Here is a 14,764-nt window from a genome sequence, read left to right as displayed (position 1 = left end):
TTGAGGTCGATTGTCACTTTGTGTTGAGTGAAAATTTTTTAAGTCTATCTTCCTAATTTGAAGTCGAATGTCAACATTTCTGATATATTTGAGTGAGTTTGCATCTAACTTTGTCAGATATCGTCGATTAACATTCATTGAAGCCCATTGAGGTCGATTGTCACTTTGTGTTGAGTGAAAATTTTCTAAGTCTATCTTCCTAATTTGAAGTCGAATTTCAACATTTCTGATATATTTGAGTGAGTTTGCATCTAACTTTGTCAGATATCGTCGATTAACATCCATTGAAGCCCATTGAGGTCGATTGTCACTTTGTGTTGATTGAAAATTTTCAAAGACTATCTTCCTCATTTGAAGTCGAATTTCAACATTTCTTATATATTTGAGTGAGTTTGCCTCTAACTTGTCAGATATCGTCGATTAACATCCATTGAAGCCCATTGAACTCGATTGTCACTTTGTGTTGACTGAAAATTTTCAAAGTCTATCTTTCTCATATGAAGTCGAATTTAACATTTCTTATATATTTGAGTGAGTTTGCATCTAACTTTGTCAGATATCGTCGATTAACGTCCATTAAAGCCCATTGAAGTCGATTGTCACTTTGTGTTGATTGAAAATTTTCAAAGTCTATCTTCCTAATTTGAAGTCGAATTTCAACATTTCTCATATATTTGAGTGAGTTTGCATCTAACTTTGTCAGATATCGTCGATTAACATCCATTGAAGCCCATTGAGGTCGATTGTCACTTTGTGTTGAGTGAAAATTTTCTAAGTCTATCTTCCTAATTTGAAGTCGAATTTCAACATTTCTCTTATATTTGAGTGAGTTTGCATCTTACTTTGTCAGATATCGTCGATTAACATTCATTGAAGCCCATTGAGGTCGATTGTCACTTTGTGTTGAGTGAAAATTTTCTAAGTCTATCTTCCTAATTTGAAGTCGAATTTCAACATTTCTGATATATTTGAGTGAATTTGCATCTTAATTTGTCAGATATCGTCGATTAACATCTATTGAAGCCCATTGAGGTCGATTGTGACTTTGTGTTGAGTGAAAATTTTCTAAGTCTATCTTCCTAATTTGAAGTCGAATTTCAACATTTCTCATATATTTGAGTGAGTTTGCATCTAACTTTGTCAGATATCGTCGATTAACATTGATTGAAGCCCATTGAGGTCGATTGTCACTTTGTGTTGAGTGAAAATTTTCAAAGTCTATCTTCCTAATTTGAAGTCGAATGTCAACATTTCTGATATATTTGAGTGAGTTTGCATCTAACTTTGTCAGATATCGTCGATTAACATTCATTGAAGCCCATTGAGGTCGATTGTCACTTTGTGTTGAGTGAAAATTTTCAAAGTCTATCTTCCTAGTTGGAAGTCGAATTTCAACATTTCTCTTATATTTGAGTGAGTTTGCATCTTACTTTGTCAGATATCGTCGATTAACATCCATTGAAGCCCATTGAGGTCGATTGTCACTTTGTGTTGAGTGAAAATTTTCTAAGTCTATCTTCCTAATTTGAAGTCGAATTTCAACATTTCTCATATACTTGAGTGAGTTTGCATCTAACTTTGTCAGATATCGTCGATTAACATTGATTGAAGCCCATTGAGGTCGATTGTCACTTTGTGTTGAGTGAAAATTTTTTAAGTCTATCTTCCTAATTTGAAGTCGAATGTCAACATTTCTGATATATTTCAGTGAGTTTGCATCTAACTTTGTCAGATATCGTCGATTAACATTCATTGAAGCCCATTGAGGTCGATTGTCACTTTGTGTTGAGTGAAAATTTTCTAAGTCTATCTTCCTAATTTGAAGTCGAATTTCAACATTTCTGATATATTTGAGTGAATTTGCATCTTAATTTGTCAGATATCGTCAATTAACATCCATTGAAGCCCATTGAGGTCGATTGTCACTTTGTGTTGAGTGAAAATTTTTTAAGTCTATCTTCCTAATTTGAAGTCGAATGTCAACATTTCTGATATATTTGAGTGAGTTTGCATCTAACTTTGTCAGATATCGTCGATTAACATCCATTGAAGCCCATTGAGGTCGATCGTCACTTTGTGTTGAGTGAAAATTTTCTAAGTCTATCTTCCTAATTTGAAGTCGAATTTCAACATTTCTGATATATTTGAGTGAATTTGCATCTAACTTTGTCAGATATCGTCGATTAACATCCATTGAAGCCTATTGAAGTCGATTGTCACTTTGTGTTGAGTGAAAATTTTCAAAGTCTATCTTCCTAATTTGAAGTCGAATTTCAACATTTCTCATATATTTGAGTGAGTTTGCATCTAACTTTGTCAGATATCGTCGATTAACATTGATTGAAGCCCATTGAGGTCGATTGTCACTTTGTGTTGAGTGAAAATTTTCAAAGTCTATCTTCCTAATTTGAAGTCGAATGTCAACATTTCTGATATATTTGAGTGAGTTTGCATCTAACTTTGTCAGATATCGTCGATTAACATTCATTGAAGCCCATTGAGGTCGATTGTCACTTTGTGTTGAGTGAAAATTTTTTAAGTCTATCTTCCTAATTTGAAGTCGAATGTCAACATTTCTGATATATTTGAGTGAGTTTGCATCTAACTTTGTCAGATATCGTCGATTAACATTCATTGAAGCCCATTGAGGTCGATTGTCACTTTGTGTTGAGTGAAAATTTTCTAAGTCTATCTTCCTAATTTGAAGTCGAATTTCAACATTTCTGATATATTTGAGTGAATTTGCATCTTAATTTGTCAGATATTGTCGATTAACATCCATTGAAGCCCATTGAGGTCGATTGTCACTTTGTGTTGAGTGAAAATTTTTTAAGTCTATCTTCCTAATTTGAAGTCGAATGTCAACATTTCTGATATATTTGAGTGAGTTTGCATCTAACTTTGTCAGATATCGTCGATTAACATTCATTGAAGCCCATTGAGGTCGATTGTCACTTTGTGTTGAGTGAAAATTTTCTAAGTCTATCTTCCTAATTTGAAGTCGAATTTCAACATTTCTGATATATTTGTGTGAGTTTGCATCTAACTTTGTCAGATATCGTCGATTAACATCCATTGAAGCCCATTGAGGTCGATCGTCACTTTGTGTTGAGTGAAAATTTTCTAAGTCTATCTTCCTAATTTGTAGTCGAATTTCAACATTTCTCATATATTTGAGTGAGTTTGCATCTAACTTTGTCAGATATTGTCGATTAACATCCATTGAAGCCTATTGAAGTCGATTGTCACTTTGTGTTGAGTGAAAATTTTCAAAGTCTATCTTCCTAATTTGAAGTCGAATTTCAACATTTCTCATATATTTGAGTGAGTTTGCATCTAACTTTGTCAGATATCGTCGATTAACATTGATTGAAGCCCATTGAGGTCGATTGTCACTTTGTGTTGAGTGAAAATTTTCAAAGTCTATCTTCCTAATTTGAAGTCGAATGTCAACATTTCTGATATATTTGAGTGAGTTTGCATCTAACTTTGTCAGATATCGTCGATTAACATTCATGGAAGCCCATTGAGGTCGATTGTCTCTTTGTGTTGAGTGAAAATTTTCTAAGTCTATCTTCCTAATTTGAAGCCGAATTTCAACATTTCTGATATATTTGAGTGAGTTTGCATCTTAATTTGTCAGATATCGTCGATTAACATTGATTGAAGCCCATTGAGGTCGATTGTCACTTTGTGTTGAGTGAAAATTTTTTAAGTCTATCTTCCTAATTTGAAGCCGAATTTCAACATTTCTGATATATTTGAGTGAGTTTGCATCTTAATTTGTCAGATATCGTCGATTAACATCCATTGAAGCCCATTGAGGTCGATTGTCACTTTGTGTTGAGTGAAAATTTTCTAAGTCTATCTTCCTAATTTGAAGTCGAATTTCAACATTTCTCATATATTTGAGTGAGTTTGCATCTAACTTTGTCAGATATCGTCGATTAACATCCATTGAAGCCCATTGAGGTCGATTGTCACTTTGTGTTGAGTGAAAATTTTCTAAGTATATCTTCCTAATTTGAAGTCGAATTTCAACATTTCTGATATATTTGAGTGAGTTTGCATCTAACTTTGTCATATATCGTCGATTAACATTCATTGAAGCCCTTTGAGGTCGATTGTCACTTTGTGTTGATTGAAAATTTTCAAAGTCTATCTTCCTAATTTGAAGTCGAATTTCAACATTTCTGATATATTTGAGTGAGTTTGCATCTAACTTTGTCATATATCGTCGATTAACATTCATTGAAGCCCTTTGAGGTCGATTGTCACTTTGTGTTGATTGAAAATTTTCAAAGTCTATCTTCCTAATTTGAAGTCGAATTTCAACATTTCTTATATATTTGAATGAGTTTGCATCTGACTTTGTCAGATATCGTCGATTAACATCCATTGAAGCCCTTTGAGGTCGATTGTCACTTTGTGTTGATTGAAAATTTTCAAAGTCCATCTTCCTCATTTGAAGTCGAATTTCATCAATTGTTATATATCTGCATGAGTTTGCATCTAACTTTGTCAGATATCGTCGATTAACATCCATTGAAGCCCATTGAAGTCGATTGTCACTTTGTGTTGATTGAAAATTTTCAAAGTCTATCTTCCTAATTTGAAGTCGAATTTCAACATTTCTCTTATATTTGAGTGAGTTTGCATCTTACTTTGTCAGATATCGTCGATTAACATCCATTGAAGCCCATTGAGGTCGATTGTCACTTTGTGTTGAGTGAAAATTTTCTAAGTCTATCTTCCTAATTTGAAGTCGAATGTCAACATTTCTGATATATTTGAGTGAGTTTGCATCTAACTTTGTCAGATATCGTCGATTAACATTCATTGAAGCCCATTGAGGTCGATTGTCACTTTGTGTTGAGTGAAAATTTTCAAAGTCTATCTTCCTAATTTGAAGTCGAATTTCAACATTTCTCTTATATTTGAGTGAGTTTGCATCTTACTTTGTCAGATATCGTCGATTAACATCCATTGAAGCCCATTGAGGTCGATTGTCACTTTGTGTTGAGTGAAAATTTTCTAAGTCTATCTTCCTAATTTGAAGTCGAATTTCAACATTTCTCATATACTTGAGTGAGTTTGCATCTAACTTTGTCAGATATCGTCTATTAACATTGATTGAAGCCCATTGAGGTCGATTGTCACTTTGTGTTGAGTGAAAATTTTTTAAGTCTATCTTCCTAATTTGAAGTCGAATGTCAACATTTCTGATATATTTGAGTGAGTTTGCATCTAACTTTGTCAGATATCGTCGATTAACATTCATTGAAGCCCATTGAGGTCGATTGTCACTTTGTGTTGAGTGAAAATTTTCTAAGTCTATCTTCCTAATTTGAAGTCGAATTTCAACATCTCTGATATATTTGAGTGAATTTGCATCTTAATTTGTCAGATATCGTCGATTAACATCCATTGAAGCCCATTGAGGTCGATTGTCACTTTGTGTTGAGTGAAAATTTTTTAAGTCTATCTTCCTAATTTGAAGTCGAATGTCAACATTTCTGATATATTTGAGTGAGTTTGCATCTAACTTTGTCAGATATCGTCGATTAACATTCATTGAAGCCCATTGAGGTCGATTGTCACTTTGTGTTGAGTGAAAATTTTCTAAGTCTATCTTCCTAATTTGAAGTCGAATTTCAACATTTCTGATATATTTGAGTGAGTTTGCATCTTACTTTGTCAGATATCGTCGATTAACATCCATTGAAGCCCATTGAGGTCGATTGTCACTTTGTGTTGAGTGAAAATTTTCTAAGTCTATCTTCCTAATTTGAAGTCGAATTTCAACATTTCTCATATATTTGAGTGAGTTTGCATCTAACTTTGTCAGATATCGTCGATTAACATTGATTGAAGCCCATTGAGGTCGATTGTCACTTTGTGTTGAGTGAAAATTTTCAAAGTCTATCTTCCTAATTTGAAGTCGAATGTCAACATTTCTAATATATTTGAGTGAGTTTGCATCTAACTTTGTCAGATATCGTCGATTAACATTCATTGAAGCCCATTGAGGTCGATTGTCACTTTGTGTTGAGTGAAAATTTTCAAAGTCTATCTTCCTAGTTTGAAGTCGAATTTCAACATTTCTCTTATATTTGAGCGAGTTTGCATCTTACTTTGTCAGATATCGTCGATTAACATCCATTGAAGCCCATTGAGGTCGATTGTCACTTTGTGTTGAGTGAAAATTTTCAAAGTCTATCTTCCTAATTTGAAGTCGAATTTCAACATTTCTCATATACTTGAGTGAGTTTGCATCTAACTTTGTCAGATATCGTCGATTAACATTGATTGAAGCCCATTGAGGTCGATTGTCACTTTGTGTTGAGTGAAAATTTTTTAAGTCTATCTTCCTAATTTGAAGTCGAATGTCAACATTTCTGATATATTTGAGTGAGTTTGCATCTAACTTTGTCAGATATCGTCGATTAACATTCATTGAAGCCCATTGAGGTCGATTGTCACTTTGTGTTGAGTGAAAATTTTCTAAGTCTATCTTCCTAATTTGAAGTCGAATTTCAACATTTCTGATATATTTGAGTGAATTTGCATCTTAATTTGTCAGATATCGTCGATTAACATCCATTGAAGCCCATTGAGGTCGATTGTCACTTTGTGTTGAGTGAAAATTTTTTAAGTCTATCTTCCTAATTTGAAGTCGAATGTCAACATTTCTGATATATTTGAGTGAGTTTGCATCTAACTTTGTCAGATATCGTCGATTAACATTCATTGAAGCCCATTGAGGTCGATTGTCACTTTGTGTTGAGTGAAAATTTTCTAAGTCTATCTTCCTAATTTGAAGTCGAATTTCAACATTTCTGATATATTTGAGTGAGTTTGCATCTTACTTTGTCAGATATCGTCGATTAACATCCATTGATGCCCATTGAGGTCGATCGTCACTTTGTGTTGAGTGAAAATTTTCTAAGTCTATCTTCCTAATTTGTAGTCGAATTTCAACATTTCTCATATATTTGAGTGAGTTTGCATCTAACTTTGTCAGATATCGTCGATTAACATCCATTGAAGCCTATTGAAGTCGATTGTCACTTTGTGTTGAGTGAAAATTTTCAAAGTCTATCTTCCTAATTTGAAGTCGAATGTCAACATTTCTGATATATTTGAGTGAGTTTGCATCTAACTTTGTCAGATATCGTCGATTAACATTCATTGAAGCCCATTGAGGTCGATTGTCACTTTGTGTTGAGTGAAAATTTTCTAAGTCTATCTTCCTAATTTGAAGCCGAATTTCAACATTTCTAATATATTTGAGTGAGTTTGCATCTAACTTTGTCAGATATCGTCGATTAACATTCATTGAAGCCCATTGAGGTCGATTGTCACTTTGTGTTGAGTGAAAATTTTCAAAGTCTATCTTCCTAGTTTGAAGTCGAATTTCAACATTTCTCTTATATTTGAGCGAGTTTGCATCTTACTTTGTCAGATATCGTCGATTAACATCCATTGAAGCCCATTGAGGTCGATTGTCACTTTGTGTTGAGTGAAAATTTTCTAAGTCTATCTTCCTAATTTGAAGTCGAATTTCAACATTTCTCATATACTTGAGTGAGTTTGCATCTAACTTTGTCAGATATCGTCGATTAACATTGATTGAAGCCCATTGAGGTCGATTGTCACTTTGTGTTGAGTGAAAATTTTTTAAGTCTATCTTCCTAATTTGAAGTCGAATGTCAACATTTCTGATATATTTGAGTGAGTTTGCATCTAACTTTGTCAGATATCGTCGATTAACATTCATTGAAGCCCATTGAGGTCGATTGTCACTTTGTGTTGAGTGAAAATTTTCTAAGTCTATCTTCCTAATTTGAAGTCGAATTTCAACATTTCTGATATATTTGAGTGAATTTGCATCTTAATTTGTCAGATATCGTCGATTAACATCCATTGAAGCCCATTGAGGTCGATTGTCACTTTGTGTTGAGTGAAAATTTTTTAAGTCTATCTTCCTAATTTGAAGTCGAATGTCAACATTTCTGATATATTTGAGTGAGTTTGCATCTAACTTTGTCAGATATCGTCGATTAACATTCATTGAAGCCCATTGAGGTCGATTGTCACTTTGTGTTGAGTGAAAATTTTCTAAGTCTATCTTCCTAATTTGAAGTCGAATTTCAACATTTCTGATATATTTGAGTGAGTTTGCATCTTACTTTGTCAGATATCGTCGATTAACATCCATTGATGCCCATTGAGGTCGATCGTCACTTTGTGTTGAGTGAAAATTTTCTAAGTCTATCTTCCTAATTTGTAGTCGAATTTCAACATTTCTCATATATTTGAGTGAGTTTGCATCTAACTTTGTCAGATATCGTCGATTAACATCCATTGAAGCCTATTGAAGTCGATTGTCACTTTGTGTTGAGTGAAAATTTTCAAAGTCTATCTTCCTAATTTGAAGTCGAATGTCAACATTTCTGATATATTTGAGTGAGTTTGCATCTAACTTTGTCAGATATCGTCGATTAACATTCATTGAAGCCCATTGAGGTCGATTGTCACTTTGTGTTGAGTGAAAATTTTCTAAGTCTATCTTCCTAATTTGAAGCCGAATTTCAACATTTCTGATATATTTGAGTGAGTTTGCATCTTAATTTGTCAGATATCGTCGATTAACATTGATTGAAGCCCATTGAGGTCGATTGTCACTTTGTGTTGAGTGAAAATTTTTTAAGTCTATCTTCCTAATTTGAAGTCGAATGTCAACATTTCTGATATATTTGAGTGAGTTTGCATCTAACTTTGTCAGATATCGTCGATTAACATTCATTGAAGCCCATTGAGGTCGATTGTCACTTTGTGTTGAGTGAAAATTTTCTAAGTCTATCTTCCTAATTTGAAGCCGAATTTCAACATTTCTGATATATTTGAGTGAGTTTGCATCTTAATTTGTCAGATATCGTCGATTAACATCCATTGAAGCCCATTGAGGTCGATTGTCACTTTGTGTTGAATGAAAATTTTTTAAGTCTATCTTCCTAATTTGAAGCCGAATTTCAACATTTCTGATATATTTGAGTGAGTTTGCATCTTAATTTGTCAGATATCGTCGATTAACATCCATTGAAGCCCATTGAGGTCGATTGTCACTTTGTGTTGAATGAAAATTTTTTAAGTCTATCTTCCTAATTTGAAGTCGAATGTCAACATTTCTGATATATTTGAGTGAGTTTGCATCTAACTTTGTCAGATATCGTCGATTAACATTCATTGAAGCCCATTGAGGTCGATTGTCACTTTGTGTTGAGTGAAAATTTTCAAAGTCTATCTTCCTAATTTGAAGTCGAATTTCAACATTTCTCTTATATTTGAGTGAGTTTGCATCTTACTTTGTCAGATATCGTCGATTAACATCCATTGAAGCCCATTGAGGTCGATTGTCACTTTGTGTTGAATGAAAATTTTCTAAGTCTATCTTCCTAATTTGAAGCCGAATTTCAACATTTCTGATATATTTGAGTGAGTTTGCATCTTAATTTGTCAGATATCGTCGATTAACATCCATTGAAGCCCATTGAGGTCGATTGTCACTTTGTGTTGAATGAAAATTTTCTAAGTCTATCTTCCTAATTTGAAGCCGAATTTCAACATTTCTGATATATTTGAGTGAGTTTGCATCTTAATTTGTCAGATATCGTCGATTAACATTCATTGAAGCCCATTGAGGTCGATTGTCACTTTGTGTTGAGTGAAAATTTTCTAAGTCTATCTTCCTAATTTGAAGTCGAATTTCAACATTTCTGATATATTTGAGTGAGTTTGCATCTTAATTTGTCAGATATCGTCGATTAACATCCATTGAAGCCCATTGAGGTCGATTGTCACTTTGTGTTGAATGAAAATTTTTTAAGTCTATCTTCCTAATTTGAAGTCGAATGTCAACATTTCTGATATATTTGAGTGAGTTTGCATCTAACTTTGTCAGATATCGTCGATTAACATTCATTGAAGCCCATTGAGGTCGATTGTCACTTTGTGTTGAATGAAAATTTTTTAAGTCTATCTTCCTAATTTGAAGCCGAATTTCAACATTTCTGATATATTTGAGTGAGTTTGCATCTTAATTTGTCAGATATCGTCGATTAACATCCATTGAAGCCCATTGAGGTCGATTGTCACTTTGTGTTGAATGAAAATTTTTTAAGTCTATCTTCCTAATTTGAAGTCGAATGTCAACATTTCTGATATATTTGAGTGAGTTTGCATCTAACTTTGTCAGATATCGTCGATTAACATTCATTGAAGCCCATTGAGGTCGATTGTCACTTTGTGTTGAGTGAAAATTTTCAAAGTCTATCTTCCTAATTTGAAGTCTAATTTCAACATTTCTCTTATATTTGAGTGAGTTTGCATCTTACTTTGTCAGATATCGTCGATTAACATCCATTGAAGCCCATTGAGGTCGATTGTCACTTTGTGTTGAGTGAAAATTTTCTAAGTCTATCTTCCTAATTTGAAGTCGAATTTCAACATTTCTGATATATTTGAGTGAGTTTGCATCTTACTTTGTCAGATATCGTCGATTAACATCCATTGAAGCCCATTGAGGTCGATCGTCACTTTGTGTTGAGTGAAAATTTTCTAAGTCTATCTTCCTAATTTGTAGTCGAATTTCAACATTTCTCATATATTTGAGTGAGTTTGCATCTAACTTTGTCAGATATCGTCGATTAACATCCATTGAAGCCTATTGAAGTCGATTGTCACTTTGTGTTGAGTGAAAATTTTCAAAGTCTATCTTCCTAATTTGAAGTCGAATTTCAACATTTCTCATATATTTGAGTGAGTTTGCATCTAACTTTGTCAGATATCGTCGATTAACATTCATTGAAGCCCATTGAGGTCGATTGTCACTTTGTGTTGAGTGAAAATTTTCTAAGTCTATCTTCCTAATTTGAAGCCGAATTTCAACATTTCTGATATATTTGAGTGAGTTTGCATCTTAATTTGTCAGATATCGTCGATTAACATTGATTGAAGCCCATTGAGGTCGATTGTCACTTTGTGTTGAGTGAAAATTTTTTAAGTCTATCTTCCTAATTTGAAGTCGAATGTCAACATTTCTGATATATTTGAGTGAGTTTGCATCTAACTTTGTCAGATATCGTCGATTAACATTCATTGAAGCCCATTGAGGTCGATTGTCACTTTGTGTTGAGTGAAAATTTTCTAAGTCTATCTTCCTAATTTGAAGCCGAATTTCAACATTTCTGATATATTTGAGTGAGTTTGCATCTTAATTTGTCAGATATCGTCGATTAACATTGATTGAAGCCCATTGAGGTCGATTGTCACTTTGTGTTGAGTGAAAATTTTCTAAGTCTATCTTCCTAATTTGAAGTCGAATTTCAACATTTCTGATATATTTGAGTGAGTTTGCATCTTAATTTGTCAGATATCGTCGATTAACATCCATTGAAGCCCATTGAGGTCGATTGTCACTTTTTGTTGAGTGAAAATTTTCTAAGTCTATCTTCCTAATTTGAAGTCGAATTTCAACATTTCTCATATATTTGAGTGTGTTTGCATCTAACTTTGTCAGATATCGTCGATTAACATCCATTGAAGCCCATTGAGGTCGATTGTCACTTTGTGTTGAGTGAAAATTTTCTAAGTATATCTTCCTAATTTGAAGTCGAATTTCAACATTTCTGATATATTTGAGTGAGTTTGCATCTAACTTTGTCATATATCGTCGATTAACATTCATTGAAGCCCTTTGAGGTCGATTGTCACTTTGTGTTGATTGAAAATTTTCAAAGTCTATCTTCCTAATTTGAAGTCGAATTTCAACATTTCTGATATATTTGAGTGAGTTTGCATCTAACTTTGTCATATATCGTCGATTAACATTCATTGAAGCCCTTTGAGGTCGATTGTCACTTTGTGTTGATTGAAAATTTTCAAAGTCTATCTTCCTAATTTGAAGTCGAATTTCAACATTTCTTATATATTTGAATGAGTTTGCATCTGACTTTGTCAGATATCGTCGATTAACATCCATTGAAGCCCTTTGAGGTCGATTGTCACTTTGTGTTGATTGAAAATTTTCAAAGTCCATCTTCCTCATTTGAAGTCGAAGTTCATCAATTGTTATATATCTGCATGAGTTTGCATCTAACTTTGTCAGATATCGTCGATTAACATCCATTGAAGCCCATTGAAGTCGATTGTCACTTTGTGTTGATTGAAAATTTTCAAAGTCTATCTTCCTAATTTGAAGTCGAATTTCAACATTTCTCTTATATTTGAGTGAGTTTGCATCTTACTTTGTCAGATATCGTCGATTAACATCCATTGAAGCCCATTGAGGTCGATTGTCACTTTGTGTTGAGTGAAAATTTTCTAAGTCTATCTTCCTAATTTGAAGTCGAATTTCAACATTTCTCATATATTTGAGTGAGTTTGCATCTAACTTTGTCAGATATCGTCGATTAACATTGATTGAAGCCCATTGAGGTCGATTGTCACTTTGTGTTGAGTGAAAATTTTCTAAGTCTATCTTCCTAATTTGAAGTCGAATTTCAACATTTCTCATATATTTGAGTGAGTTTGCATCTAACTTTGTCAGATATCGTCGATTAACATTGATTGAAGCCCATTGAGGTCGATTGTCACTTTGTGTTGAGTGAAAATTTTCTAAGTCTATCTTCCTAATTTGAAGTCGAATTTCAACATTTCTCATATATTTGAGTGAGTTTGCATCTAACTTTGTCATATATCGTCGATTAACATTCATTGAAGCCCTTTGAGGTCGATTGTCACTTTGTGTTGATTGAAAATTTTCAAAGTCTATCTTCCTAATTTGAAGTCGAATTTCAACATTTCTGATATATTTGAGTGAGTTTGCATCTTACTTTGTCAGATATCGTCGATTAACATCCATTGAAGCCCATTGAGGTCGATCGTCACTTTGTGTTGAGTGAAAATTTTCTAAGTCTATCTTCCTAATTTGTAGTCGAATTTCAACATTTCTCATATATTTGAGTGAGTTTGCATCTAACTTTGTCAGATATCGTCGATTAACATCCATTGAAGCCTATTGAAGTCGATTGTCACTTTGTGTTGAGTGAAAATTTTCAAAGTCTATCTTCCTAATTTGAAGTCGAATTTCAACATTTCTCATATATTTGAGTGAGTTTGCATCTAACTTTGTCAGATATCGTCGATTAACATTGATTGAAGCCCATTGAGGTCGATTGTCACTTTGTGTTGAGTGAAAATTTTCAAAGTCTATCTTCCTAATTTGAAGTCGAATGTCAACATTTCTGATATATTTGAGTGAGTTTGCATCTAACTTTGTCAGATATCGTCGATTAACATTCATAGAAGCCCATTGAGGTCGATTGTCACTTTGTGTTGAGTGAAAATTTTCTAAGTCTATCTTCCTAATTTGAAGCCGAATTTCAACATTTCTGATATATTTGAGTGAGTTTGCATCTTAATTTGTCAGATATCGTCGATTAACATCCATTGAAGCCCATTGAGGTCGATTGTCACTTTGTGTTGAGTGAAAATTTTTTAAGTCTATCTTCCTAATTTGAAGTCGAATTTCAACATTTCTGATATATTTGAGTGAGTTTGCATCTTATTTTGTCAGATATCGTCGATTAACATTCATTGAAGCCCATTGAGGTCGATTGTCACTTTGTGTTGAGTGAAAATTTTCTAAGTCTATCTTCCTAATTTGAAGTCGAATTTCAACATTTCTCATATATTTGAGTGAGTTGCATCTAACTTTGTCAGATATCGTCGATTAACATCCATTGAAGCCCATTGAGGTCGATTGTCACTTTGTGTTGAGTGAAAATTTTCTAAGTCTATCTTCCTAATTTGAAGTCGAATTTCAACATTTCTCATATATTTGAGTGAGTTTGCATCTAACTTTGTCAGATATCGTCGATTAACATTGATTGAAGCCCATTGAGGTCGATTGTCACTTTGTGTTGAGTGAAAATTTTCTAAGTCTATCTTCCTAATTTGAAGTCGAATTTCAACATTTCTCATATATTTGAGTGAGTTTGCATCTAACTTTGTCATATATCGTCGATTAACATTCATTGAAGCCCTTTGAGGTCGATTGTCACTTTGTGTTGATTGAAAATTTTCAAAGTCTATCTTCCTAATTTGAAGTCGAATTTCAACATTTCTGATATATTTGAGTGAGTTTGCATCTTACTTTGTCAGATATCGTCGATTAACATCCATTGAAGCCCATTGAGGTCGATCGTCACTTTGTGTTGAGTGAAAATTTTCTAAGTCTATCTTCCTAATTTGTAGTCGAATTTCAACATTTCTCATATATTTGAGTGAGTTTGCATCTAACTTTGTCAGATATCGTCGATTAACATCCATTGAAGCCTATTGAAGTCGATTGTCACTTTGTGTTGAGTGAAAATTTTCAAAGTCTATCTTCCTAATTTGAAGTCGAATTTCAACATTTCTCATATATTTGAGTGAGTTTGCATCTAACTTTGTCAGATATCGTCGATTAACATTGATTGAAGCCCATTGAGGTCGATTGTCACTTTGTGTTGAGTGAAAATTTTCAAAGTCTATCTTCCTAATTTGAAGTCGAATGTCAACATTTCTGATATATTTGAGTGAGTTTGCATCTAACTTTGTCAGATATCGTCGATTAACATTCATAGAAGCCCATTGAGGTCGATTGTCACTTTGTGTTGAGTGAAAATTTTCAAAGTCTATCTTCCTAATTTGAAGTCGA

This window comes from Diorhabda carinulata, chromosome 8 (assembly GCF_026250575.1).
Source record: "Diorhabda carinulata isolate Delta chromosome 8, icDioCari1.1, whole genome shotgun sequence".
In the NCBI taxonomy this organism is placed as follows: Eukaryota; Metazoa; Arthropoda; class Insecta; order Coleoptera; family Chrysomelidae; genus Diorhabda; species Diorhabda carinulata.
This window is presented reverse-complemented; position numbering follows the sequence as displayed.